This window comes from Arachis ipaensis, chromosome B01 (assembly GCF_000816755.2).
Source record: "Arachis ipaensis cultivar K30076 chromosome B01, Araip1.1, whole genome shotgun sequence".
Lineage (NCBI taxonomy): Eukaryota > Viridiplantae > Streptophyta > Magnoliopsida > Fabales > Fabaceae > Arachis > Arachis ipaensis.
The window spans coordinates 22,771,835-22,774,701 of record NC_029785.2 but is presented as its reverse complement, the minus strand read 5'-3'; the positions used below and the strand labels follow the sequence as shown (position 1 = coordinate 22,774,701).

Below are 2,867 nucleotides of genomic sequence, written 5' to 3'. Positions count from 1 at the left end.
CAGCCCTAGTAGCAACAACATGGGACAACCACGGTAACAATGGCAGCAATCCAACAGCCTACGGTAGTTTAAAATTGAGCAAAGGCAGAAAGGGGTATTAAGCAAGGTAGGACAAAGTCAATAATAAGGCTTTACTGCAAGACAAGGTAGAACAAGATGAGTCTTACCAAAGAAAACAAGGGGATGGAGCATCAGCAGCTCCGGTGTCCTCTCCAACGTCGACGGTGAAGGACACAGCAGAATAACAGTGGCGGTGGTTCCTCTCCTCTGGAAGTGACTCCCGTAGCAACACTACAAGCTCTGACGAACAGGGGAGAGCTAGGGGTCAGCCATAGTGGAGCAGAGTAAAGGCGGAGGTAGCTTCGGGTTGCACCAGCGGTGAGCTTCAACGATGACAATGTCTCCGTCCGACGCGGCCCCTTCGATGGCAACGATCGTAACTCCACCGATGAGTCCCAGCAGCGACGATAGTGGTGCTACCTTCTCTTTATCCATCTCTCTCCTTATTTGTCTCTCTCTGCCTCTATAAATCGACAGCGACGACGGCTTCTCTTTGCTTTGCCAGTGCCGTCATCTTCTTCTCTTCTTCCCTCGGTGACTTTCTCACCCGCTTTTCTCTATTTCTTTTGTTTCGACTTCAGAGTGTATGCTTATGTGAGAGTAAGAGTGTGTGGGTTTAATTTAGGCATTAGGGTTAGGTTTTGGTAAAAAGAATAAGGGTAGTGTAGGAATTTTGATAAAATTAGAGGATATGGTAACAATAAAAGAAATCAAATATAAAATATTTCAGAAAAAGTTTGGGACATTACATTCTATCCCCTTAAAAGAAATTTCGTCCTCGAAAATTGATACCGTATGAAAAATGTTACATGGTTTTAGCCTTCTACCAAACATGAGAAAGAAGTATAATCGGGTGTTAAAATTTCAAGATAGATGTGTGTTAAAATGATACGGTTGGCATTCACCAACTCTCGTTCCATTGACAACTCAGATATACATAACACTCTTCACTTCATTCGTCAATCTCCTCAAAATTCAATCTTACTTCATAATCTCCTTGGTTCTGTGGTATACATCCATGGAAGCAACCAGTCTTATGTCAAGTCTTAGAATTACAACTTTCTGAACTTCAGCATCAATAAGTTATGTCCTAATGAACTAACATATCGCTTGCTATCTGGGAATCGCACGTGACACCGAAACAAGCACGAGTTTACTCAAAAGGATACAAAACTTATAAAGAGAAGAGCAACATCACAAATGAGGTTCGCAAGAATTTGGAAGGATGCGTAAGATCACAATTAAGCAATGATACAAAAACAGTGAAGTGTGCTAGAAAGAGAGTCAATTACATCCTAATTAACGAGGAAATCTGAATCGAGGAGCTTTGATAGAAACAATAAAAAAATGGAATATTAGGTCAAAACAAGTTCAAGTTGAATCAACTAAGTGCAAAGTTCACGAGAGATGGCTACTATAGTCCATGACAATGTTCACAAAGATGTTACAGAATGAATAGAAACACAATCAAATAAGCCAATCTTTGAAAATCAAAGAAGAAAAACATACGAGGTCTAAAGTTTATAATATTTATAGACTAAAATAAGAACACTAGGACAAATGAAGTTAAATAAAATAATTGGAAGCAACGGTACTATAGACAAGAAAAATTGAACAGCAACAAACATACAACGTAAATAAAATACCCACAATAATTGTATATCAAAGTTCCAAATAAGATAAAGACAATAACAGAAGAGCAAAACAAAGCAGCAAATTGAAAATTTGACCACACCTTTTAGAAAGACAATTGAACAGTTATGAAAATTAAAAACAGTAATTGTCACAAAAATTAACATGCTCATTTTTTTTCTTCTCTAAAATTCTTTGACAAAGTCTATTTGAATTAATTATTGCCATAACCTTGAATATTAAGCCAGAATTCACCAGTACATTTAACTCATTTTTTGTTGTTGTAAAATAAAGTTAAACGATTTCCTATAATCATGCAGCTAGCTTAGTATGAAGTTACAAATAAATTCACATATAAGATAATAATAATAATAATAAAATTAAAAGCTAAAGTATTGGCGATTAACACACTAGGATCAATTATAATAACTACCTTTTTTTTTCTACATCTCCAATTATGAATTTGTTTATAACATAATCAAGGCACATAGCAAAAAAAATTTCAGAAAATTAGTATGGAATCAGATTTCTTATAAAGATAAAACGCAAAAAAAAAATTCATCTTCATAAATAGTTAATTGAACTTAAAGTTCACGAGTTAAAGACAAACTCGAATGTATACATATATATCTTTATCGTTGTTTTTTTTTATATATAAATAAATGGAAAACAGACATGCAAGTATAACCATGGTTATAGAAAAAGGCTGACTATCTTTTATGTGAAAAGGAGAACAATTATAAACTATAAGTTGCCAATTGTGAACCAGTCATTCTACATACACTGAGGCACATATTTTATATAGACAAATATATATATCTGTTTTGCAACAGTTTTCAACTGATATTAATGGCTCTTAAAAAGTTAATATGCACAAGAATAAATAAAATAAAAATCGGAGCATATAATAATCATCACTGGTTGGAGGAAGATGTGAAACCCGTGTAAAAGAAATTTCTCAAAAGAAAAAGGAAGGAAAAAAGCTTAAAGTAATGGTGATGTTTTATGTATACAATACACTCTGATAGAAATCAAAATGCCAAATGCTAAAATATTTTAACAATTTCAAAAAGAGTCAAGAAATATAATAATTAAATACTTAAATGAGTGCAGAGCAAGAGAACTCAACTTCCATAATCGTGACATAAAGGTTAATGATTAAGATGCAAAGCAAG

General features: G+C 34.2%; 1 long non-coding RNA gene across 1 annotated transcript in view; it reads right to left on the bottom strand.

The window, feature by feature from the left end:
- LOC110268910 overlaps positions 628-2,867 on the bottom strand; it is a 16,139-nt gene continuing 13,899 nt past the window's right edge. Inside the window, exon 3 of the long non-coding RNA XR_002357668.1 lies at positions 628-819. This is a non-coding gene — a long non-coding RNA (uncharacterized LOC110268910). The remainder of the gene's footprint in view (positions 820-2,867) is intronic.